Source organism: Triturus cristatus, chromosome 4_1, assembly GCF_964204655.1.
Source record: "Triturus cristatus chromosome 4_1, aTriCri1.1, whole genome shotgun sequence".
NCBI lineage: Eukaryota > Metazoa > Chordata > Amphibia > Caudata > Salamandridae > Triturus > Triturus cristatus.
The window spans coordinates 970,440,999-970,467,787 of record NC_140585.1 but is presented as its reverse complement, the minus strand read 5'-3'; positions in this window follow the sequence as shown (position 1 = coordinate 970,467,787).

The window sequence follows — 26,789 nt, the reverse complement described above, 5'->3', positions numbered from 1 at the left end:
AAGATGGGGAATACTTCCTGGTCTATCCTTCTAGGTGAGCCCACTGAGCCCCTTGCTTTTTGAGCTGAATCAGAGGTGATCTGTCTAGGTTCCGATAAAAGTTCAGGGATCTTCTCTTGCATCACAACTTTATTCATTATCATATCAATTTGGGGATAGGCATCATGAGCAGTACCAGTTAGTTGACCACTGGAACCATTAGGTATATTCTCTAGAACCTCTTCTATCTTTACTCCCACATTTACTTGTTCAGAATATACACTTGGACTAGTCTCCCTCTCCCGATTACTTTTTAGGGACCGATTCCGATACCCAGTCGGACAGCTGTCCGTAGCCTTACTGTGCGACTGACACGTCCCCGGAGTCGGTCCGTCCTGTAGAGTAAGTACGATGTGCATAACTGCCAAAAACACGACCGACACGTGATTGAAGCTCCATTCTCCGTCCGAGCCGTAACTCCTAACGCTGAACCGAGTCGCCCGGAAGCAGTATCCATAGCAGTTTCTGGCATGACAAGTACGATGCGTACTCCCTACGCGCCGGATGGGTCGCCACATACGGGACTTCACAGCATCTGGAAAACAAGCATATCAGCTACGATTCGCTCCACAACTCAATACACGGCTACAAGACGGACCAGCTTGCAGCGGGTATGAGACGGAGCAACAAGCAGCTTGTACGACATGAACACATCATGAATCCCATTGCGCAGGTCATACCAGTACTCTACACCTATGACCGGCTCAGGAACCGACGCCGACGGCGAAGGCGGTAAGTCAGACACTTACCACATAAAGAAACGACACGTACCCTCAAAATGGCACACACACACAGGGGATCCACATACTGGCCACTACCAACAGCCCACCATAGGGGTTGCATGGCCAGCACCACTAACACCCCCACCCATAGGGCGTATGTTGCCCATCACTACTGCCACCCCCTCTCATAGGGACTATGTTGCCCATCACTACTGCCATCCCCAGCCATAGGGCTTATGTTGCCCATCACCCCAGCCACCCCCACCCATAGGGGACCTGTTGCCCATCACTACTGCCACCCCCAGCCATAGGGCTTATGTTGCCCATCACTACAGCCACCCCCAGCCATGGGGCTTATGTTGCCCATCACCCCTGCCACCCCCAGCCATAGGGCTTATGTTGCCCATCACTACTGCCACCCCCAGCCATAGGGCTTATGTTGCCCATCACTACTGCCACCCCCAGCCATAGGGCTTATGTTGCCCATCACCCCTCCCACCCACACCCATAGGGGACCTGTTGCCCATCACTACTGCCAGCCCCACCCATGGGGCATATGTTGCCCAGCACTACTGCCACCCCCACTCATAGGGGACCTGTTGCCCATCACTACTGCCACCCCCACCCATAGGGGACCTGTTGCCAATCACTACTGCCACCCCCACCCATAGGGACTATGTTGCCCATCACCCCAGCCACCCACACCCATAGGGGACCTGTTGCCCATCACTACTGCCACCCACACCCATAGGGCTTATGTTGCCCAACACTACTGCCACCCCCAGCCATAGGATGGGTGATGTGCAACACATCCAGCATACTCCAACATCAGGTATGTCAGCAAAATACATCCCCCCTAACATCATGACAACAGTGTGTCGTCTGTGACAAATGCCCACAACAGTGATTATGACTTTGAACATACAATGTAGCTACCAGCACATGTGTGACCAACACATGAGTGTGACATACACAAGGCAAGCATCCCTATAGCACTGGGGCAATATAAAAAGAACACCCCCTCACTGTGTAGAACAGAAGTTAAGTGTGGGCTTCCAAAATGCAGCAGATGTTGAGCATTGTGGTGATGGGGACTAAACCCCCCTCATCACAGTGACCAAAAGGTAAGTGTCATCATGGTCAAAGCTGCAAATAACAAACAGCATGTATGATCCCTGCTCCCAACACATTAAACACTTCTGGGGCAAACTAGTGGTTGTGTCCCATTCCCACAGAGATGTGGTGAGGCTAACAGTGCTGTGAAAACATAACACACTCTCGGCCATGTGCAGACAAGCACCACACATGGGGGCTGACAATGCATACAGTGTACAATGACACAAGAGCAGAAGTGAACATCACAAAGCATGCACACATCTCGAAAATAGACACACTAATCAAAACAACATGTGTAGACTGTAGGTGTCAGCTCACAAACACACATTCCATGCCAGCAATGGCACCTAACAACCCGGATGAATGTGAACAATGATGTGATATGACTCACAGGGACAGCAGGCAAAATCACAGAAACTGCATCCAGACAAAGGCCCACAACAGCAATACCAATGCACTGGTGCAGATGCACAAAAACAAACAGCCCACCCCACACTGCACATCTGACACAGCATGTGTGTGTGTGTCACAGTATCCCCAGGTAACTACACAACACATGAGGGGGGCTGAACCACAGTGACACAGATGTGGACACAGTGCCACACTAAAGTAAACCATCAGTGGAACACCCTCAGTGGGCAATCAGGCATTGGGAGATGAGAGGGAACTCAACAGACACATGTGACACAAGCTGGAATTAACACAAACTTACACAGCAAGAGACTGACACACAACACCACTACCCCCAGGGACCAGACATTGGGATGACACAAGCATGCATGATGACAAAGGGAGATGTCGTACAAACTGGGAAACCCAGACATGTGTCCTGTGCCACAAACGTACATCACACATATACAAACACAAATAGCTCAGCATGGACCCTCATCCATGGACAAACGGGAGCTAGGGGACCATCCATGCAAACATTTACATCAGTCCACCCTCAACACCACACACCCTGAACTGCAACAATGTGCATCTGTGAAGCCCATATGGACAGGTGACATTGCACATGCACCCATGACAAACACAGGAATGTTGGGAGGAACTAAGGTGCACAGACACATCACACAAGGACCGTTTACAACCCTGGGGACTGACAGACATACTGCACAGTATGCAGTACATGGCCATGACCTCAAAGCTCACGTAACCTCCAGAATCCCTGCCACAGTCCCAAGACAATACAGAAGCCAAGGAGAACCACAAGGCACACATGCTGAAACCTGCCAGCATCGCAGCCATGAATCCGATAAGTGGGAGCAGTCACACACACACACATACAATTGTCTCAATCACTGAAAGGTACCAACTAGGGACAACTACATGATTTAGCAAATAAACAGGTGCCTTGGGGAACCCGGACTGTGTCCCATCTGTGTCTGACAACATCATCACCACTCAGAACTGACAAATCCCAATTATGATACACCAATTAACAGTAGTGTGTCATGCACCCACACATCTGGTAGCACATTGGAAAAGTAGTGGGATGAACCCAGTACCACTCAGCAAGCATCAACAACAGGAACATATCAAGAGAACACTGCGTATGAACAGGGATGTGGGCACACACACATGCTCATACAACACACACCATGGGCCCAGGCCATGTCACTGGACAACACACTTACTTGAGGGGACCCAACTCCTGTGGAAGCTCAGTTGTGTCAAACATATTCCCTGCACGTCTCACTCATGTCTGCAGAACACTTGGTCAGTCAGCCTTCAGTTACCACACAATGAAGGCTCTGGTCACAACAGCCTGGGTATGGGAGTCTCCCCTAAGTCATCTGCACATACCCAAAACATATGTCTAGCAAGTTGCACAGAGGACCCAGTTGCTCCCATACCAATGATGCCCACACCTGTAGGTCCAGTGTTGAGGAACACAAAGTCTGTTGAAGTGACAAATTGGACAATGGGAAGCACATTATATGTGCAGGGGTGCAAGCCAGAGATGTGACCATGCAAATGAAATGTTCACAGAGATGTCCACAAATAGTTGATCTTGACACACCCAGGTAGCTGCAAAGGATGACATGGATACCCACCAGAATAGGATACATATCTCATGGACCACAGGGAGTACCTCACAGCAACACATCAGTATTCAACATTGGAAACCAAGCATCACATGTGCAAGGGCATGTTAAACATCATCAACATAATGTACAGCTAAATCAAGTTCACAGGGATAAAGAAAAAAGCTTTATTCAGCATATTAAAAGTTAAATGTTTGTTCAAACAAAAGGCCAATGGCCAGTCCATGTCCAAATGCCAAGGAGTGAAGTAGAGTGACAACTGTCACACCTTGCTTGCCTGCACTGCTAAGGACCGGGGTCATCCCCTCGGAGGGGCATACATGGGATCAGGCCAGGCACTGGAGGGACAGGATCAGGGCGCAGCAGAAGGAGGCAGTGAAGGGGTGGTGGATGCAGGCGAGACACTTGCAATTGCAGTGGAGCTGACTGAAGTGGTGGGTGCTGTCACAACTGTGGGGCACAAGTCAGATAGGGTGGGTGCCGGCACAACTCCAGTGGGCAGGTCAGATGGAGTGGATTGGGTCATCACTGCAGTGCCCAAATCAGACGGGGTGGTCGTGGACTCCAATGCAGTGCCTACATCCATGGGAGCGGAATGGGGGGCAGGTGAGGTCGGCAGGGCAGGGGGGGGACACGGTCCCCACATCAGTGGCACTAATCGTCTGACCAGGTGTGGAGGAACAAGTGCCAGGGGTGGGAGGGCCTTAGCATTTTGGGGATGGTGTATCTGTGGGTGGGGGAACCTGGGGCAGGGAGTGGCGGGGGAACCTCTGGAGTGGTGGCCTGGGGGATGGAGGACGGAGACTTTGCCTTGGAGCTGCGTGGTGGCGGGGGGGTCTTGCTCGTCTTGCACCGGGGGGACTTGCAGGTGGGGGTCTCTGTCTGACTGCGCCTGGGGGAGGGTGTCTAGGTGTAAAGGGCACTCCCGTCTGTGTGTGGGGACTTCCTCTTCCCCTTGTAATCAGGATCTGCTGGGTCGGTGGGGAAGAGCTTCTGTGGAGATGGGGTTGCAGGTGAGGCAAGGGAAGGGGGCTGGGAGGAAGAGGTCTCGGAGGACTGCGGAGTGGTTGTGGATTACTGTGTGTGTGACTGCAAACCAGCCCCTGTGAGTATGTCTTCAGTCCCCAGCGCTTGCTTGTGTGCACGTCTAGACCTTGGTTTGGGTGTTTGTGTGCTTGGGACAGGTAGGCTGCTAGGAATCATGGGTGGTGCAGGGGTAGGAGGGGTGCAGGACAGTTGGAGGAGGGACACTGCTGCCGCCAAGGAGAAGGCCACGGACTGATTGGTCCTCTGTAGGGCAGACATGCCCGAGGAAATGCCCTCCATGAATGACACCAGTTGTGTCAACAGACCTGTGTGTGCATGGAGGACCTTCAGCATTGACGCCTGCTCTACATGGATCTGTCGAAGTAAGTCCACAGACTCCTCACTCAGGGCAGCAGGGGACACAGGGGCAGGGGGTGCGGTACTGGGCACGAAGGAGACATGCTCACGAACACGGGAGCCCACAGGGACCTCTGGGATGGGAGCCGATGGGAGGGTAGTGGTGGTGGTGGTGGTGGCGGTGGTGGGGACAGCCTCACTAGCTGGGGTATGGTGGCTGCTGACACCCACCTCCACAAGGGAGTCATCCTCAGAGCTGCTGTGGCCCTCAGCTGGGGGGATGGTGCTGAAAACTCCTCTGTGTGGCTCCACTCGCCATCCGTGCCACTGGGTCCACCCGACTCCTCTCCTTCTGTCCCTGTAAGGCTCTGTGGCTCCTCCTGCTCCGTGGAGCTGTCCCCTCCTGTGGCCTTGGATGTTTCTGGAAAGGAATAGGAAGTAAGAGAATAACTTCAGTCACCTGCACTGACTGCACACACCACAGTGAGCACATCACATCACAGGGCAAGCCCTGGCATCATCAACTGAACACAGCTCAAAGTGCCAACACTGTTTAGGATAAGACAATTGTCATTCTCAACATCAACCATGGCACACATATTCCTCCTTGACTTTCACACATATGTCTGTTGCATGTTGGATGCTAAAACCCCAATGTGCCAACATGCACCACCCACACATTAGTTGTACATGCAAGTGAACATGTAGGAGTATGTCACTATACACACAGCACATCTCTTACTACTGAATCAGTACAGGTGTCCGGATGAAGGGATGGGCAGAGACTAATTTCACATCCTTGTGATGCATGCCAGCAACACACACTATGATGTTCTCATGACCTGATGGGCAATGCCACAATTGTGTTCATGGTGCACACTTGAACACAATGCAGGATCACCCATAGCAAGTTAAATGCCATGGCACTGGGATGCCCTGAAAGTCAGTCAACACTGTCTCCTGTCACAGAGGCAGGGCATCCAGACAACAACAATATGCACTGACTCACAATCCTAGCTCAGGGGTAAAGCTAACTCTGCAGATGACTGGCGCACTTGCCCATCCCATGCAAACAACATGTCCAGGAGCCAGAAGACCCCACATCATGCAAATAAGACATCTGAGTCTCTGCAAACACAAATCCCTGTACATTAACATGTCACAGTCTGCCATGCATGTAACCCAGCTGCCTGAAGGACACAGTTGCATACACCATTGTGCGCTGTCAGATGATCACACACCTATATGTCACACAGGTCTTGTCTCTCACAGTCATATCTCAGATGTCATGCTGACCCTCTGAATCATGGACACCCCAGTTGTACGTAACAACAATCCACACATTAATGACCCAGAGGCAGACACCTGAGGGAACATGTCACTAAGCACAACCTGCAATTTCATACACAGGAGTGGGATTACAGAGTGTTTCGAAATGCCCTTGAGGAGGCATGACTGGCAAGGTCTACGTGAAACAGTGTTTGGCCCTGGACAGTAGTCAGGTGGCTAAGCAAGTGTGACATACTCGATATACATGCTCCTGAAGCCCAAAAATTGGAGTCCCCTGCTGCATGGGTTTGTTTGGAATACCCCAGCCACATTTTGCGAGTCAGACCAGCAATTGGAACACATCTCAAGGGCACACACATATCACATGTCAGATCTCAGGCATTGTGTAAACAATTGACCCACCCATGAAACACACAACAGAGTCACGGGAACAGATGCTGACTGGTAGCTGAAGCATAGCTGACTGCAGGGACACAGTGCCCTAGTGACACAAGCAATAGACTGTAGGGGCCACACCTGTGGAACAGATGAGGAGGGTGCATCACACAATTGAGGGACCTGAGTATTGGACTACAAGACCTACGTAATGTGAAAGTGTGACCAGGCCAAAAGACTGCTATTAGCATGTCAGACATAGTACACAGATCAGGCATGGACTTACCCCCTTCCTGCTGCTTTCTGGCCTCCAGCTGCCTATCCAGGTCTGGGAAGACCACCGCCAGTATCCGTAGCATGTGGGGAGTCAGGGTCCGGTGTCCGCCCCTCCTGCGTGGAGGTGACAGCTTCAGCTGGACTCTAGCTATCCTCCGGGTCCAGCCCCGAAGGTCCTGCCACCTCTTCTGGCAGTTGCGGATCCGGCGCTTGTAGACCCCAACCGAACGAACAGCCCGGGCGATGGTCAGCCAGATCTCCTGCTTCTGGTGGGCATCAACCTGTGAGGATGACAAAGTGAAAAGTACATTAACACACATGCCCCAGATTTGTACAGCACACATTTGGATATACATGTCATCATCACAAAGGGAAATGAATTACACAGGTAGTGCAACCATGGGGAAGGACAAATCACCTGCATGTCTGACATGTTAACAATGCCTGGATAGTTTAAGCTTGCACTAATGCACTTTAGCAGCAGGAAACCTATTCAGTACATGTACCTACACACGTTGGGGGATGAAAGTAGTCAGTGAGAATGCTTTCCACTGGTGTACACACTGCTAGTCAGACAACATGCATAATTAGGAAGGCAGTGGACTACACACTCACCTGCTCCCCTGGTTTCCCATAGAGCTTGCTGTACTGTGGAAGGAGCCCGTCCAGCAGGGCCTGGTTCTCCTCCTCAGTGAAGGCTGGGGCCCTCTCCAGAGTATGTGCCATAGCAGGAGCCAGAGGATGCAGAGACAGCAGCAGTGGTAGCAGGGATGTGGTCCAGTAGCATGTAGTGCAGGCAAGTGAGCTCCCTGGGGGCCAGCCAGCCTTATATCTGTGCTGTAGAGGCAGACTCTGTGCCATGTGTCCCAAGTGATAGGTCCAACACGGTTGCATTCTATGAATCTGGCCAATGCATTTAAATGTACGACTCGTACACGCCTACCGCATCGTTCAAATCTTCACCTTCATGGAACACTTGAAATTGCAACATTGTTGTAGGCATTCAACTGAATTTCCAGTACACAACTCGTACAAGTTTTGAATCTGCATCCGTCTCCATGACAGTCCGGAGCCAATGGGTGCGCCCGGCTCGTTCAACTGACTGTACAACGCGTATTTTGAATATACACATGCACCCATCTCCATACGATTCAATGACAAAGCATACGCTCGGACATGACTCGTGCAATGCGTACGCATTGTCACCCGCGTCGGACATCATTGCATTCAATGACAAAGCGCACACACGGCTCGGTCACGACCCGTGCAATGTGTACGGATTGTCACCCGCGTCGGACATCATTGCATTCAATGGCAAAGCGTACGCACGGCTCGGTCACGACCCGTGCAATGCGTATGAATTGTCACCCGCGTCGGACATCAATGGTGTGACTATTATACAGATGCAACACACATTTACTGGCCAGGGACACCTGTGCACACTTACCACACTACAGCATTGGCCACACAGTGTCCCATGGCATGTAAGGCTCCATTCCCTGGGTGTTTGTGGGGGGCCAGATCTGTTTTTTGGCTGGCACTTTGTGCAGCCACTCCCAGGCTGTGCATGTGTACATGGGGGCAGAATGCTTTGTGTGTTGTGCACATTATCACTGTGATGTGCAATTGTACAGTAATGGGCATGAGTCACGGACACAGTGTCAGGTTGGATATGTTTAGGACATGTCACATACACCCTGAGTCCTGGGGGTGATGGCATGTACGTCACAGTACCTGTAGCCACAATACTGATGTGCACCCGCCATCTGTGTGCATGTTGTGTCTCAGATGTGTCTGATCAAATGTGCCCAATGGGTGACAGTCTCCACATCCATGTGGTATATGCATCACCCTTGATGGGGTGTGTGTCTAAGGGACGTATATGTAGGGCCGGCAGGAACAACAGTGGCCACTACCTGTGGGACTTACGCTTGCCTTGTGGTGTGTACGTGATACACCATGTCCATTGCTGTGTCGATGTGGCAATACAGGGACCCTGGGTTTCTGCATGGCAAAGATCTGTGATGCCTGGGAGACATGAGACCTCACTTGTCACTGTGGTGTGTGCTTGTAACGTTGCAGCAGCACATAGGTTGGGTGACACAGCCAAATGATTGGCCATTGCACTACATGGGACTCATGTGGACATGTGGAATTGAGATGTGAGGTGGTGGTCATGTAGGTGACATATGTCTCCATGCCCAACAGCACACACCTCAGTACATTGTGTAATGTCATGATCTAGCATGTGATGTTGATCGTGGTCATGGCCACATGGGTGCATGAACTGACAATCTTCCTTTGTGCATCTCTGTACTGCAGGGCACCAGCTGTCCATCGGCCGTTCCCAGACGGTACCGCTTCACCAGGCCACTGATTGCGGAGTTGGCGGAGCAGTTGGCGCCACATCTGCCTACCTAGCCGTACATACCCTACAGCACTGACCCCAGAGGTGAAGGTGGTGGCAGCCCTGCACTTCTTTGCTACTGGTACCTTCCAGTACACTGTGGCTACTGCTGGTGGGATGTCGCAAACGATGTTTAGTCAGGTGCTACGTGATGTCTTGGAGGGGATGTTGCATTTCCTAGACCTGTATATCAAGTTCCCGAGCCCAGCTGAACTCCCTGAAATAAAGGATGCCTTTTATACACTCGGGAGGATGCCGAACGTCATTGGATCTATTGATGGGACACAGGTTGCCCTGATACCACCACAGGCACATGAGCAGGCATACCGTAACAGGAAGCACTACCATTCGATCAATGCTCTGGTGGTCTGTCTTGCTGACATGTCGATCACACATGTGTGTGCATGGTTCCCTGGTTCTGTGCACGATGCCTACATTATGAGTAGTCGCATTGCAACGCTGATGTCACAGATGCCAGCTCAGCATGCCTGGCTTGTCGGTGTGTACTGACTGTTTCTCATTGTGTGTGTTTGTCAATGTCGTATTCCACACTCCTAAAAAACTCAGCTACTTGTTAATTTTTGTGTGTGTAGGTGACTCCGGATACCCCAACATGGCATGGTTGCTGACACCCCTCAGGAACCCTGTGACACCAGCCGAGCTGCGCTACAATGAGGCACATGGTCGGAGCAGGAGGGTGATTGAGCGGACATTCGGCCTCCTGAAAAGCCACTTTTGCTGCCTGGACAAGACCGGAGGGGCCCTCCCATATGAGCCTGCAAAGGTGTGCAAAATAATCCTTGTCTGCTGCATGCTACACAACATGGCAGTGCGGAAGGAGGTGCCTCTCATCCAGGATGACGATGACCAACCTCCGGCACCTGTGGAGGATGCCGGCCTGGGCCAAGATGCCAGTGATGATGAGGATGAGGGTGACGTCCGCTCACAGCTCATCAACAACTTCTTCACCTGAATGTGAGTTTCCAGGGTTGTTATGTGAATGTATGGAGGTAGCCTGGAATGTGTTGTGCCAGCTCTGTTGCTATCTGAGTGTGTCTGTGTGGCACTTGACTGGATGCGTGCTGTGATGTGTCCATTCAGGTGGTGTGTACTCCACAATCGGGTAGTACTGCTAACTAGTGTTTGTGTAGGTGTCTTGCAACATGTTTTGTGCATGTGTATTGCATTTCTCTCCTGTTCTCCTGTGCTTTTGACTGTGTCTTGTGTCTGTCCTTCCCAGGCTACTTTGCCTGTTGTATGGTCAACACTGACCCCCAACACACAGAAGCCAACACCAGTGTGGAATTTTACAATTTCCATCAACTGATGAACCACACATCCCTGGACTTCCATTCTCCAACACATTGAGAGCGTGTGTCCACTGTTACGTAGAATTACCGTGCAACTATTGTGGAGTAAACGTGTTGCTGATGTGTAATGAACCTGTGCTACGCTTTCTCATGTGCGTTGTCTGTCTTCCCACATCTGAGTGACATCTGCTTACCTCACCTGTGGACTTGTTACCACTGACTGGGGTTGGTGTTGTGTCTGTGCATGCCAATGCGTTTCAGGTCAGCATCATTGTGTGTGATGAGTAACATGACTGCTCAAGAGAAACGTCCCTATTGTTTCATTAAGGAGGAGAAATTATCTTAACACAGACCAAATATCTGGTGAATCATAATAGAGATGTAATTTTCCTAACACTTAACTGTAAAGTAAGACATGGACTAATCAAGCTATATCAATTTACAATTTAATAAATTATAATAATCAGCGTTCTAGGTCAATTCCAATTACCCCTCCTATTATATGTTACAATCTAAATTGTGTTTGCATAAAATAATTAAAAACATTTATTAAAACTGACATGGTCAGTACAGTTTACATAAACAATAAAAAATATATTTGTTAAAAAAACAGTCGACGCAGCGTTTCGGTGATATCTTGATGTTTTACACCTTCTTCACGACAAACAACGAACTATGCACATTAAAAATCTGTGTAAAAAAATGATGCTTCTTATTAAAATTCACGGAAAAGACCATAAATCAAAACTTTAGCCATTCTTACAGTACAATTGCTACTTTTCACCTATTCTCCTATAATTTGTTTTCAAGTATTAGACATCTTCTATAGAATTACATTAATTCACGATCTTTATCTTTTCACTGACAACCTTATTTCATGATTCTTAGAATTCATCAGTTACAGAGAGCTACATTCTATATAGTCATTATACCCAGTCTTTATTTATTCATGGGTTTTACTTGTACATGACTACTATATCATCTCTGTCATCTTCATCCTTATATTTATATTGTTTATCTTCCAATATCACCTTATAGTGATTTACCTTGTATTTTATCAAGGTTTACTCTCTTTCTCTGGGCATTTATACAAGAGTAGAAACACAGTATATAACAATGTATGTAATTTGACAAAGAATACCTTTATATCTATGGATTTGTCTGGATCGGACTTTATGGACCTTATATACTTTTCCAGCAACCATTGAAATCTTAATCTGTGAGTGATAAAACATATAATTCATCTTAAATACTGATCGACCCTCACTTTATAATACTCATTCAATTAGTTTTATTTATATACCTTTCATCTCACAATCTACTTATATATTCGTTAGAGCCACCGTATTGATTTCGTCTTCAGGTATAGATATTAAATCTGATTAAACATTTTTCTAAAAAGATACAAATCATGTGTCAATATATTGTTCTTTAAGAACTGTCTCTATCTCTTTATACGGCCACTTGCACAGTTTGATTTTGTTTATAAATATATTGTGCCGCTTACCCCTTCCTTAGATGGAGTCGAAATCGATCCTTACAGATAATTTGTATTGATGCGCTTTTTCAATTTGCGCCCTTATTCTCTCGTATCCAAAAAATTCCACATCGTCTCAGTCTGTAAGGTTTAAACCGAGGAAATCATATACCTCACTTATTTGTTCATTTTATAAGGTTATACATTAACCAACGTAATCAGAGGATTTGATATCACTATTCTCTCTATTGTAAAAGGTAACTATATATCTATATTTGCTTATCACGGTTTATTCACTGTTTCATCTGTCATGGTTGTCTATGTAAAACTCGATATCATTTGATTCGGCTACAATATACAGTCTCTGTTATTCTCCCACTCTATTAGCAGTGCTTTCATTCACATAATTATTTCAAATACACACATTTTATAAAAATAGGCTTTACAAAAATCCAATACCAATTGTCGTTCGGCATAGTATTGCGGTAAAGCGTCATTCACGGCAGATGTAAATTATCACTATTCGTAATGTAACAATATCAAACAGTGCTTATGCCTAACGTATTAAACTGCACCTCAGCTTTTTATATATATTGCCCATGAGTAATTTCTTAACTTAACCAACACTATTCTTAAATAGGCTAAAAATTCACTAAAGATTCGACAAAACCTCATGGGCTTACCGGATCGTAGTTTCACGGCCTCCTTGCTCTAACGGATTTCCGGATACGTGCATATGACGAGTTTCTGCACCCTGATTATTTATGTAATTAGGCTCAGCCCTTTTAAGGTGGGGTAGATCGGTCATTTCTGTTGTTTTTATTTATTTCAATTATGTGAGAATTTCCCAATCTTACTGCCGTCTTATTGAGCTGTGATCTATCATAATAATAGGAGTTAAAAAATAACACTATTTAGTGAAATTGAGACTAAGTTTCTATCAACATATTCTTTAGTTCGTAGGTAAACATGGCGGCCATCTTAGAAGCATTTGTTGCCCTTTTACAACAAACGTTTTTTAAAATCACCTATTAATCAATCTGTTCTGAATTCATATAGAACTCTAAAACAAGCAAATAAAATTTATCGGGTTCTTACCCACTATATACAATATACTCGACATTCTTCTATTTTAGTGGGGGCATTTTATTGATAGCGATAGCGATATTGTTTAAAAGAATAAAAGCCATCCTATTGATCATGCAGTTCACTTATTTACTAATATTGCAGAATTGTATACTTTCTAAAAGTAATTAGCCGCTCTGCTATTCCTTTTCCTTAGTTTTATTAAGAAATTTTTAGCGGTGCACCATCTATTTACTACAACATGGCGGCCATCTTTGAAGTATCTGTCACGTTTGTTTCTTCGTAAGACATATCATTAATTTTTATTTATTGGTATATTATAAATGGACGTAAATATAGATATAAATGCAAGAAGTCATTATTGTTATTGCCTAATTGCTGAAATATACTTGGCAGAATGTGATTGCCATAGTTTCTTATTTGAGCAGGAGTATTGTTAATAAAAATATATCGAAGAATCGCCTAATGGGCTAATCAGGGAACTACTATTCATGAGATATTTTTTACATATTTTTTACATAATATTACCGAATACATAATCACTATATCTATTTTATTTTATTAGTGGGAGCAATTCTATAGATAGTAATATAGAGGTCAAATCAGTTTCTCCCATTCCTCCTTATTATTAAGCCCACATTTGTATGTATTGAAACGGGACATAAAGAATTGTTCCCTTTTCTTTCTCTTAATGTCGTGATCTCCGCCATGTATATTTGTTTGAATGACTTCTAATCCGCACCATTTCAGTTCTTCAATTTTATGATTATGTTCTATCCAGTGTTCTACCAAAGGAGCTGTTCTTTTCTTAGTCCTGATCGCTGATTTATGTTCCGTGATCCTAATCCTTACTTCACGTGATGTTTCACCGATATATCCTTTGTTACATAGGCACACGATAAGGTAAATCACGTCTTGTGTTCTACAGTTAATAAAGTTTTTCACTTTATGTGTAATTCCCATGCATACAACCTTGTTACCTTTGATTATGTTATTGCAATTTTTACAGGAATTACAGGGAAAGTTTCCTACAGGAAGAGGAGCATTAGAGATGCTGCGTTGTTTACAGGGAGTTACTGTTCTGTAGGTATGCACGACGTGGTTCCTAAGTGTGCGATTCCGTCTAGAGGAAAACATTGGTTTAGGGAGTTTAACGTTATTCTTGTCCTTAAGTAGGTGCCAGTTCCTAGTTATAATATTTTAACTCTATTGCTGGCACTACTGAAGTTGGTTACAAAGATAAGAGGAAGTTGTGATTTGGTTTCATTACATTGATGAGTAACATGGCCATGGTGAGTATGTTTTGTGTTGCCATGGTGGTGTGTCACCCTCACATGTGTCACATCACCATGACTCACCTTACGTTGGTCACATTGTTGCAGTATTTGGCATGCACTGTGTTGTGTAGCAGATCGACATCTCCCTGAACATGACAAGTTGGAATCACAACAGAGGCAAGTATGGTGTACTGGTGAGTTTATTTACAAACATGTGTGAGGGAAGTGCACAGGATGGTGGGTGCTGTACATTGGTTTGGGAATCCAAAGTTCACATTGGAGTTGGAAGTGCTATTAGATGGAATGTCCAGAGTAAAGTCCACAGTCATCTGCTACATTGGCCCAACATGAACCCTCCATGTCATGTGGGCGAGTTGTGTGCGATTGGACAAGGTAAACGGGTTGCGCACAAAGGACATTGTCCAGAACAGGTTTAGAGGCCCTGGGGGATGTGCTAGTTTATCTGCCTCTCACATGTCCTTCTTCGGACGACCCCTCTTCTTCCGGGGGGAGGATCCTCATGTGCAGGCCTCTGCGGTGCAGGGGACTCTCCGCCAGAGTCCTCCTCCCTCCCTGTAGCGCTGGCAGATGGTGTTGCGACAGATGTTGTGGCCACACAGAGGGGTGTGGACAGGTTGGTGTTGATCTGGCGGAGGCATTGGAGTATGTCCCGATGCACCGCAGTAATGTCATCCCACTTGGCCTCCATGCGGGCATGGTGGGCGACCTGCTCGTGTTGCATGTCCTTGAGTATCCCCACTACCTGGCCAAATCCTCCGGTGCTATCCTGGTACGCATCTAAGATGCGTGCCAGGTGGGGGTCATCATGCAGTCCAGACCCCTCTGCAAGGTGCACCCTGTGCCTCCCACCCCTCCCAGCACCCCTCTCCACTCGGGCAGGACCAGCGGCGGGACGCACAGGTGACACGGACCCCTTGGGTGGTGTTTCTGGTGTTGTTTGCTGTAGCTTCCGGGGGGTCCTGTGTCCCTGTGCTGTGGGTGTTGATTGGCCTTGGTCTGTCCATGTTGGCGGGGGTGCCCTGTCGGTGTCCAGATGCTGGAGGAGTGGGTACAGGTGGTACAGATGTTGATGCTGCTGGTGCTGCATGATCGCTCACACCGGAGGGGCCAGGTTGGTCGTCGTCATCCGAAGAGGACAGAGAGAGAGTCAGACCAGAGAGCTCAGTGTCCTCCAGAGTCTGGGACTGGGTATCCTCATCATTTGGTGCTGGGTGCCCAGCACCACCTGTGTTTTGAAGAGACACACAATGTGAGTTATGTTTCTACATGCATTGATGGTTCACAAACATGACATTTTCTACTTTTCGAACAGATGCCTGCATGTACACTGCTTTTTCCCTGCTTGTCACGGACAGAGTTTGATATTGTTGTTGGCCATTTCCCAGCATGGCCTTGTGCTCCCCATGACAGAGCCCAGTGTCAGACATCTTGTCAGTCTCTTCCCACTCCCTGTAAGAAGAGTATGGTTCAGTGTGAGCTTACTGGCCCATGTGGGTGGGTGTAGATTGTCTGTGACTGCGACTCCCATCATACTCTTGGCTACACCCCCTTCCCAGCATGCCCATACTTCCTCCCTCTTGACTCTGCTTCCCTGTGAGGGGGTGTGGCAGCAATGGCAAGATGGCTGACTGTGTAGTCCTGGTGTTTGTTGTTGGTCATTTCCCAGCATGGCCTTGTGGTCCCCACGACAGAGCCCAGTGTCAGACATCTTGTCAGTCCCTTCCCACTCCCTGTGAGGCGAGTATGGTTCAGTGAGAGCTAGCTGGGCCATGTGGGTAGGTGTAGATTGTCTGTGACTGCGACTCCCATTATACTCTTGGCTACACACCCTTCCCAGCATGCCCATACTTCCTCCCTCTTGACTTCCCTGTGAGGGGATGTGACAGCAGTGGCAAGATGGCTGACTGTGAAATCCTGGTGTTTGTTTGGCTACAAGTCCAAAGTGAGCCCCTCTGCTTCACACAGCAGCACCCAGTACGGGGTATCTTTTGCTGATATTTCAATGAGGTGTGTGTCAATGCATTGTACCCGGTGAGTTGTGTGGAGTTTGTGTTGAGGGGGGGGGGTGTCTCCACATGCTGGTAAGTATGGTCAGGGCTGTCAGTCCTCCTACCCATCATGAAACGTGCTTCCATTGTAGGGCGTGCAAGTTGTCTTTCAGGATGTCAGTCAGTGGTGTCCTGCTTCTGATTTGCACACAACCCCTAGCAGGGCCTTGTGCTCCCCACAGCAGGAGCCAGTGTCAGCCATCTTGTCAGTCATTTTCCACTCCCTGTGATGTGGGCATGTTTCAGAGAGGTCTTGATGGGCCAATCAGGAGGGGGAGCATTATCTGTGACTACAGGCCCCATCATGCTTTTGGTTACACTCACTTCACCTGCATCCCCACTATTCCTTCCTGACAGTCAGCTGCACTGTGAGGTGGTGTGTTTGTGGTGGCAAACTGTCTGGCAGGGTCTATTTGGCTTTGTGACACTGGCTTGCTCTATTTGTTTGTAGGTTGGTGCATGTCATGACACAGTTCCAAGTCACTATGAGATGGCAGGTATTGTGTTTGTCTGACTGGCATACACATCGCGGTATGATTATCTATTGGCTAGTGTCGCTTTGCTTGCGGTGCATGGTTTCACTGTCCCCTTGCCACACAATCTTGGGTATGTTGTTTGTGTACTCACCGCAGTAATGTCATCCCACTTGGCCTCCATGCGGGCATGGTGGGCGACCTGCTCGTGTTGCATGTCCTTGAGTATCCCCACTACCTGGCCAAATCCTCCGATGCTATCCTGGTACGCATCTAAGATGCGTGCCAGGTGGGGGTCATCATGCAGTCCAGACCCCTCTGCAAGGTGCACCCTGTGCCTCCCACCCCTCCCAGCACCCCACTCCACTCGGGCAGGACCAGCGGCGGGACGCACAGGTGACACGGACCCCTTGGTGGTGTTGCTGGTGTTGTTTGCTGTAGCTTCCGGGGGTCCTGTGTCCCTGTGCTGTGGGTGTTAATTTGCCTTGGTCTGCACATGTTGGCGGGGGTGCCCTGTCGGTGTCCAGATGCTGGAGGCGTGGGTACAGGGGGTACAGATGTTGATGCTGCTGGTGCTGCATGATGGCTCACACCGGAGGGGCCAGGTTGGTCGTCGTCATCCGAAGAGGACAGAGAGAGAGTCAGACCAGAGAGCTCAGTGTCCTCCAGAGTCTGGGACTGGGTATCCTCATCATTTGGTGCTGGGTGCCCAGCACCACCTGTGTTTTGAAGAGACACACAATGTGAGTTATGTTTCTACATGCATCGATGGTTCACAAACATGACATTTTCTACTTTTCGAACAGATGCCTGCATGTACACTGCTTTTTCCCTGCTTGTCACGGACAGAGTTTGATATTGTTGTTGGCCATTTCCCAGCATGGCCTTGTGCTCCCCATGACAGAGCCCAGTGTCGGACATCTTGTCAGTCTCTTCCCACTCCCTGTGAGAAGAGTATGGTTCAGTGTGAGCTTACTGGGCCATGTGGGTGGGTGTAGATTGTCTGTGACTGCGACTCCCATCATACTCTTGGCTACACCCCCTTCCCAGCATGCCCATACTTCCTCCCTCTTGACTCTGCTTCCCTGTGAGGGGGTGTGGCAGCAATGGCAAGATGGCTGACTGTGTAGTCCTGGTGTTTGTTGTTGGTCATTTCCCAGCATGGCCTTGCGGTCCCCACGACAGAGCCCAGTGTCAGACATCTTGTCAGTCCCTTCCCACTCCCTGTGAGGCGAGTATGGTTCAGTGTGAGCTAGCTGGGCCATGTGGGTAGGTGTAGATTGTCTGTGACTGCGACTCCCATTATACTCTTGGCTACACACCCTTCCCAGCATGCCCATACTTCCTCCCTCTTGACTTCCCTGTGAGGGGATGTGACAGCAGTGGCAAGATGGCTGACTGTGAAATCCTGGTGTTTGTTTGGCTACAAGTCTAAAGTGAGCCCCTGTGCTTCACACAGCAGCACCCAGTACGGGGTATCTTTTGCTGATATTTCAATGAGGTGTGTGTCAATGCATTGTACCCGGTGAGTTGTGTGGAGTTTGTGTTGAGGGGGGGGGGTCTCCACATGCTGGTAAGTATGGTCAGGGCTGTCAGTCCTCCTTCCCATCAGGAAACGTGCTTCCATTGTAGGGCGTGCAAGTTGTCTTTCAGGATGTCAGTCAGTGGTGTCCTGCTTCTGATTTGCACACAACCCCTAGCAGGGCCTTGTGCTCCCCACAGCAGGAGCCAGTGTCAGCCATCTTGTCAGTCATTTTCCACTCCCTGTGATGTGGGCATGTTTCAGAGAGGTCTTGATGGGCCAATCAGGAGGGGGAGCATTATCTGTGACTACAGGCCCCATCATGCTTTTGGTTACACTCACTTCACCTGCATCCCCACTATCCCTTCCTGACAGTCAGCTGCACTGTGAGGTGGTGTGTTTGTGGTGGCAAACTGTCTGGCAGGGTCTATTTGGCTTTGTGACATTGGCTTGCTCTATTTGTTTGTAGGTTGGTGCATGTCATGACACAGTTCCAAGTCACTATGAGATGGCAGGTATTGTGTTTGTCTGACTGGCATACACATCGCGGTATGATTATCTATTGGTTAGTGTCGCTTTGCTTGCAGTGCATGGTTTCACTGTCCCCTTGCCACACAATCTTGGGTATGTTGTTTGTGTACTCACCAGTCCCTGGGATGTCTGTTAGGCCATGGACGCTCTCTGGTGATAGGATGTCCCGCACCTTCTCCTCCCAGGTCCTGAAGTAGACTGGTTTGGCAGGAGGGCCACCGCCGGTGCACTGACTCAGGGCGTGATCTTTTTCGATGAGTTTCTTGACCCTCCTGCGCACGTCATACCACCTGTTCTGGATATCGTCCTTTGTGCGCCTTGCTGGTGCTTGAGCGTTCACCTTGTCCACAATCCTCGCCCACATCTTGGTTTTCTGTGAGATGGGGTCCTTTGGACCAATGTACCAAACAAATGTGGCTCTACTCTGATGATCTTGTCTACCAGCACTTCTAACTCACTATCTGTGAACTTTGGATTCTTCTTTGGGGGCATGGTGATGGGTGGTGGTGGTGAGGGATGTGTGTGTGAGGGTGCAAGTGAGGGTGGTTTGGTGTTGGTTTTGCTGGGTGTATGTGTGTGTGCTTTTGTATGAGGTGTTGATGGTGTGTGAGTTGTGTGATGGGTGAGTTGTGAGTGTGTCTGTGGTTGCTGTGTACTGGTGTTTGCTGCTAGCTGTGTCTCCTGTTTGCAAGGGATGATGGTAGTGATTGTAGTCCTTTATATAGTTGGAGTTGTGGGTGTGTCTTTGACCCATGTTTTTTTCTTTGGTATTTATTGGTTTTGTCATTGCTTGTTTGGTCCTTTTTTTGTCTTTTTTCCTTTGGGTTTTGTAGGCATGAAGGAGACGTTCATGTGACGGAAACGGATGCTGCTGTTGTCTCGTGCGGGCTTCTCCGCCTCGTTCACGCTGCCTATCTTCTGTGTTTGGTACGCGTCGGTCACGGCGGTCTCTATTGCTTGTGTGCCGGGTTGTCTGTGCGTGTCGGTTGTGCGGCTTGTTCTCCGTGCGAGTCGGTCTGGTTTTACACGCATTGCATCGTACTGCGCTAATCGTACATCGCGGGTACAGGTCGGTCGGGTTCATCCTGTGTTCGTGTCGGTCGGTGAAAATCGTGTCGGTTTTCCGTCCGGATCACTATTTTCCCTACGGCTCGGTCGTACGGCTTGTATTCCGTACGTGTCGGTTGTAATTCACTTGCGTTGCATCGTACTGCACGGGTCGTACGGCGCTGGTCCGTGTCGGTCGGTACTCGGTCCGGGTCCATGTCGGTCGGTTCGTTTTGCGGCCGGAATCGGAATCGGCCCCTTAGTAGTACCTTTAATATTTGGGTTACAGTTCCCAACACACAGTCAGAACCCCCTACAAATTTTCCGAGTAGCGTTAAAATAGAAGACAATAAATGTTCTAAGGATGCTAATGAATCCAAGACTATTTTATCTTTCCTTAGAGTTTGACTGGGTTGGGTATCACTGATGTTTAAATCAAGAGTAAAAGAAAGATGTGATGGCAAGAGACAATCATTAGATTTATTAGATGGGGTGCTACTGAATAATTTTAATCCTATAGGAACTGCTATTGCTGGAGTATCTGCTAGTTCCATAATCTTGCTGGTACCATGAGAGATATACCTCCTGCAAAGCTCTAAATCCAAATCCGTAGAGAAAAATCTTTATTTTGGACATCCTCTGCTAGATAGGGGCCAAAGGGTTTATCTATAATTATATGTGGTGTATATGGTGTTCTGTGGAAAATTATATCTGCTGTCTTAGGAGATGGTAAAGTAGATCCTAAGGATACCAGGGGGACTGGAGGGCCAGTCAGGTCCCCAGGGCACCGTACTGGATGCCTCTGGGATTTTAGGGGCTTTTCTCCTCCATGCTGACAATCAGCAGTATGTGATTCTATGACCTCAACTATGTCAACCATGTCATTGACAGTGACAGCATTAGCAATATTAACAGTATTAACAATTACACCATCATTCCCAATCACATTTTCTCCCCTATTCCAAATGGGTGAAATATTTGACTCAACTTGAGGATTTTTTTCCTTTCCCCTTTCCCATAAGCTAAACAATTGGCTTTTCCCTTTCAACAGCATGCCTGTGATATCCTTGATACGTAATGGATTTGATTTAGTTTTTATAACGGTCCTGCCCACAAGTAATCGCGCTGACCTAAGTTTCCTTGCCGTCATTTTACTTAAGGCCTGCTCAAAAAAGTACACTACGTAAGAAACAGATATTCAAATATCAGATATGGTATCAATTATATTAGTTGTATTTGTTGTAAACTTATTCTTAATTGTATATTTGTCCCAGACTTAATTACGATCTCTTAATTACTTTCATAAGTTGAAGTTGTGTAACACCAAACTGAAGTTTGTATATCCTGACTAGGAGCCAGCAAATATTTTCCAAAAGACTATAAAGTGAGCAAAATCAGAAATGTTTGCCTCAGTAAAGAGTGAAGGAAGGTGAAGGTCCCTTGTAAGAAATTAGGTTATGTGTTGAGGGGAGTGAAACTCTACTCAAGCAGGAAACACAATCTCAGTCATGGTGAAACACAAGCAAACCCCAAATTAACCTGTGCTTAACCCCATTAACTTTGCACAAAGCAGGTAGGCTTAACTTAGAGGCAATGTGTAAAGTATTTCTGCAGCACTTCAAATAGTAATAAAGTGAAATCACAACACAAATAAAAATCCCACACAAAGTAAGAAAAATAGAGTAAACTTTTATAATTTTTTGAGACCAAAACAACAAAAATCAAATCACAAGAACCTGATATATTCAGCTTTAAAGTTTTAAATGAAATAGTGCTAGAAGCACAAAGCACCAACTGTGGTTATCTGGTCATGCCGGATTGGGACACAGTCACAAGTTTAGGCTGACCATGACGGAGCAGGGGCTGGATACAGGGACCAAGTTAGGCCCACTGCACAAAGAACCTTAAATCCTGGTTGCAGAGCATTGAGAATCCTTCATCGCGGATGCATCGCACAGTGGCAGTTACGAGGAAGCTATAGAACAGTGATGCAGAGTACTGTATAGTCGTCGGTGATGGTGTATACAAGGGGCTTGCGATGCAAAGTTCTGTGTTGAAGATGTGTCCTGCAGCGGCAGTTCCAAGGAAGCTGTGGGACTGTGATGCAAAGTCCTGTGTCATCATTGAGGATGCCATTGATGAGGGCCTTCACCGAGGATGCATCGTGCAATGGCCGTTCCAAGGAAGCCACTGGTTGTGATTCGAGGTCCTGCAGCGGGGATGTGTCGCATAGCGGAGGTTACAATGTGGCTGTGAGGAGATGCATTGTGCTGCACCGGTTCTTCTCACAGGACCACAACTGGGTGGCAGGGCACTTTCGAGCTCCCTTCCAAGGGTGCAGGACTGGTGTGGCACCACTTGGGGAGTAGGACTCACATAAGACAGAGTCCAGTTGCTGGGTTTAAGGTGGGTTGAACCTTTTCTGTCCCTGAGACTCTGATCAGGATGCCACCAAACTAGCCATTGCAGACACACTGGTCCTTCCTGGTATCAAGATGCAGGTCCAATCCTTTTCACTCAGGCAGCATGGGAGCATAGCATAAGGGCAACCAACCCATGCTTAGTTTCACTGAGGGAGAATTTCACTGTTCACGGCACGCCATCTAAGGCATGCTCATAGTCTTTTGTTTATTTTTTTGCACAAGCATGGGTTGGTTGGGAGCACATGAAGGTAATTAATTGCATGGATTATTTAAAGATACTGATTTTCACCTGGTTCCATTTGGTAATATCTACAACGGGGACCACGAATCAGTGGTTGGTTAAAGGATGGCACGATACATGATAGCTTTAAACAGTCGGCCTCGGTCCATATAAGTGCGTAATTGATGTACTGGTTCTTTCACCAGTCATAGATGCATTCTTTGCTTAATACGAGGGAACATTCCTTTTTTATTTAAATTTCCCTCAGCATCGTCCCTCAAAATCCCCCTCCACCCAGCCCCACTGCCCCACCGCTGTTCCCTGCACTAACCGTGGCTGGGCCTGAAACATGTTTATAAGGCTACTTAAGGTGTTGACACAATCAGTGCTACAGGCCCACTAGTAGCATTTAATTTACATCCCCTGGATCCATGCAATACCACTTTACTAAGGACCTACAGGTAAATTAAATGTGCCAATTGTGTGTAAGCCAATGTGATTAAGGTTAAGGGAGAGATCTTGAACACTTAAGCACTGGTTAGCAGTGGTAAAGTGCATAGAGTCCTAAACCCAGAAAAAACGAAATCAGCAAAAACAGGAGGAATGAAGATAAAAAGCTAAGGGAAAACCATACCAGGGATGTCAGGTCCAACATCCTCAATATGCCCTATCTGAATTTAAATCAGCCAAGCCCTGCAGCAAGTCAGGATTTCTGGTGCAGGACGTCCCAGTTACATCCATACTGACAGTTCCAAGAGTGTTTAGAGCTTACATCCTTTCAGGTGGCATGCTCCTATAGGCTTTATCGCGTGTGGCTGAATACCGCAGAGCATACTTGGGTGCTTCTGTTGCACAGGCAACACTGGTGTTTTTGCTCTCATGGCATGCAGAGAGATGGTCTGTGAGTTGTATGAAAGATTGGGTGGGAAGGGTGACAGGGGACCAGCAGAATACAACACATAAAGAAGGATGTTAACTGTGGGATTCTTCTTTGTATGTCTAACCCATGCAATGAGCTTCAGTAAAGATATGGGACAAGTGACCTATGGACAAGACTTATTTTCCCCTTACAATGATGATGGTGTATCAAGGGCAACCTATCCTAGATTTCCAATCCAATATTGAAAAAGGGTTTCCCTATGATGTCAGTTCCTGTTTACATTATATGTAAGGAGGAAGCTACAAGTGATCACAACATATCACAACATATTTGTTCCCTTATTTTTTGTTGCATTCATTGCCTTTTTACTGATATATTTGTCCCTTTACTTTGATCCTTTAATATTTGCTTGGATTGTCCTTCTTCCTGATGTCAGGGTGAGCTTGGTGCCATTTCATAGAAGGCGATAGATCAGACCTTCTCGGCGCCCAGTCCTTGACAGTCATGTGGGCATCACTTCCAACACTAGAAAATCCTATATAGCCGCTGCAACCATCCTTACATAGGTACAATGTGAGGGGAGGGTGGGAAAGAGTAGACTGTGGGGGAGGGGCTAGTAGGTCAGAGTGAAGTGACTCGGTTGAGAGCAATTAGTTGTTAGGAGGCTGGACACCTGATATGTAGGGCTCTGAGCAGTAAAAAGCTTCAACCAATGCCAACTCATGGGTGCACATGGCTTGGACTGGAGAGGCAAGTTTGTTCAGGTCAGCAGTATAGTTCTCTTTGGCACAATTTAAAACATGATCAATTAAGTTTCTCATTTGTTAGATCTTCTTTAAATGTTTTGGATATGTCTCAGTGTAACTTTCTCCTCTCACTGTAGTTTTTTTAAGGGTTCAGGAATCCAATCCTGCTTAGTCCAGTTTAACTCCCACAGCGAGCTTTAGTCCAGATTCGGGCACTCACAGTTCAATGGAAATACTATGCAGGCCAGTGATTCACTCTTGAAACACAGCAGTCTTAGCAAACACATTTCAGCAATTAACTTTATGTTCTACATCATACACTGACCTCAATTTACCTGCAAGGCCACTTCAGGTTTTTGACAGGTTACATTTCTCGACAAAGTCTATTCACTTTCCTTAGGTGTTTCCTTCACAGGGGCAATAGGAACTAAACTTCTCATTTTGCCGTCTTCAGCACCCTGGAGAGTGTCTGTGCTGGCGTCTTTCACGGTAACCCCCAACACGCTACTGAAGGAAATATATGTAGCCTACACTACGATGTTTTGCACTTACAATATATCAAATTTACAATAAAATAAGCTAAGGGAAAGTAGCAACTAGAGACCGACCCAATTTGAATTATATTCCCAACATAGCAGACATTAAAGGAGAGGTTTTGTGGTTGTACAAGACCCCACTGGAACCAACCCAAGAATCTAGGTCGGCTCATATGACAAACTGGGTAGAGGCACTTAATAGGGATATCACATCAGAACAAAGGGATGCTCTTAGCCACAATACAAATAAATGATCAATAAGTAGTAAGAATAAAGAAATTCATTGCAAAGTGATGTATGGATAGTATTACACCCTGGTGCGCTGGAGCCACATTTATCTAAATGTTAACCAGGAATGCTGGTGGGGGTGCAGTTTATAAGGTTTGGCTGTTCATAAATTCTAGGACTATCTAATAGTAAAAGCCATTCTGAGACAAACTTTGCCCCACATGGTAGAATACCCCTGGTCTGATGACCCTTTAGATTTCAGGCCTAAGATCCCCAGGAGGCAACTCAGTTTTGCAGTGTTTTGGAGCTGCAAAATGAGATACTGCTTTTATCTGTAAAAAGAAAGAGAATCCCCCAGTTACACAATGGTACCACAGGCTGTTGCCAATGCTGGCCATGGGACACTTGACTCATAGGCTGGAAGACTCAGTAATTTACTTTGAGAGCAAATGGAGAACCCTGCCAGATGTGCTGGGCCGTGGAGTAGCACATAGCTGGTGTCCACCACATTGTAGGACTATAGAAATGTTCGTATCTGATGTATGAATGATGCATACTTGTAGGGAGGGATGATGAGATCGTGTGTTGTGAGATTACTATAGGATGGAAACCTATTTGGTATTGGAAGGAGGATAGTTAAAAGTTAAAGTCTGTTGATTGGTGATTATTGTATATTGAAAACCTAATAAACATAATTTTGCCACAAATAAGCTAAGAATGTCCTTTGGGATTTGCTTTCTGACTACCTATATCCCACAAAGGTCTCTGATGAAAAATACAAATGGTGGTGGACATCCTCCATGCATAGGCTCTCTCTCACATCTACAAAACCATCCCACAGACGTTCCCCTCCGAAAACGATCTGGACATTTTTTTTATTTTTCTGACTGCAAGGTATACCCAAATACAGAATGCAGCTGCTAGAGAATCTGGGTGTACTTCAATAGTGACAAACACTGCAAGAGCAAGAGCCATTCACAAGCTTCTAGGCAGAGAAGAGTCACATCTCTGCCTCTTCATTCTGTCAATAGTCCAGCTAAGCCTTTAAACTGCTAGCTACTGGCAGATCACTTTATGCCCCTAGTATAAGCTAAATATTGTTGCCTCCGATCAGGAGATGGAATTATCTCTGTCCTTGAATTGAAAATATAAGAAATCTTCATACTTCCGTTAATTCCAAAACTGCAACATGTATTTGAAATCATTTTAAAAATGTGTTTGTTTCAGACATAAATACCTATGAGCGCTGCTAAATGAAAGCAGTCAGGAAAACCATTAAACAATTATAGATTTTGCGTTTTATTATTT